This window comes from Pediculus humanus, genomic scaffold (assembly GCF_000006295.1).
Source record: "Pediculus humanus corporis 1103172108201 genomic scaffold, whole genome shotgun sequence".
Classification (NCBI taxonomy): Eukaryota; Metazoa; Arthropoda; class Insecta; order Psocodea; family Pediculidae; genus Pediculus; species Pediculus humanus.
This window is the reverse complement of record NW_002987771.1, coordinates 57,175-58,384: the sequence shown is the minus strand read 5'-3', so window position 1 is coordinate 58,384 and position 1,210 is coordinate 57,175. Positions and strand designations below refer to the sequence as shown.

At 33.7% G+C, this 1,210-nt stretch overlaps 1 protein-coding gene across 1 annotated transcript in view; it reads left to right on the top strand.

The window, feature by feature from the left end:
- Phum_PHUM432720 (ablim, putative) overlaps positions 1-1,210 on the top strand; it is a gene marked incomplete at both ends in the record, with an annotated part of 11,091 nt that overhangs the window by 2,472 nt on the left and 7,409 nt on the right. The gene's annotated exons all lie outside the window — the stretch shown is intronic.

The following is a 1,210-nucleotide window of genomic DNA, read 5'->3' as shown; positions in this document are numbered from 1 at the left end:
TTCCATTCCTCTTCCGGTTCCCTTCTTCGTTTCGAAGTGTTTGTCAATGATTTGCAAAAGAGGAGAAAAGAGAAGGCGGAGGAGGAGGGGAGGGAAATCCTTGTGGTACGTGTACTTTGACACTCGATCCGTTTAAATAAATCGCTTTTTGAAAACAAAAATTTAAATTCAATTTTTTTTTCCGGGGGGGAAAAGGGAGGGGAGTGGAGGGGAGCATAAAAGTCGTGATGAAGCAAAATGAAAGAAATTTTTTGAAAGGAAAAGAATGTGAAAGTACAAACATGTGTGATGATCATTTGAAGGTTAACGTACTTAAATAAATTAGCAAGATCATCGCGGTTGTTGTTGTTGTTTGTTGTTTGTTGTTGTTGTTGTTTGTTGTTTGTTGTTGTTATTGCTACTTCCTCTCACGGCAGGTTTCCTCCTCCTTCTTTTTTTATCATTTCACGTTTATTATTATTAATATTGCCCTTCTTTGATTTTCGTTCTAATTTTATTTATATCAATCAATTCATTCACGCGGGGGGGGGGTGTGTGTGTGTGTGTGTGGGCATTCATCATCTGTATTTTACCACCTGGCTTTTCACGTGTTTTAAATTCGCAGGTTGTATTGTTTTCGGTACTGTGTGTGTGTGTGTGTGTGTGTGTGCTAGTTCAAAGGTCGTTTCGAACCAGAATCACGTTTTTCTTTTTGTTTTGCTTCTTTGTTTACGTCATTTTCAATTTTGTAATGTTTTTTTTTTTTTTTTTTTTTTTTTTAAACGTAAACATTGATTATTATTATTATTATTATTAACGTAGTTTCTTTTGGATTAGGTATGCTATCGTTAAAAACGATGTTTTGAAGGCATTTTTCGTTGTTTTCCCGTGTTGTTTCACAAACGTTTGATTTTAGATAACCGTTAAAGTTGTACAAAATTTTACCATTAAAAGGCGTGCAGTACCGTAACGAAATTTTAATCTTTTTTAACTTTGCGTCTTCATCGAAAAATGTCTTGTCTCCAGGCGAAAAAAATCACGTGCGAAATTTAAAAAAAAAAAAAAAAAAAAAAATTTATGATATTGTCATGATCCCGTACTCGATGTTTACAGTTTTTTTTTCAATTATTTATAAAACAAAAGACTAACGATGAAGTCAAATTGTCCTCGTCTAAAAGCGAAGCTTCTAGAAACTCTTTCTTTTGTTTTACTTGCATGTATCGCTCGTTTT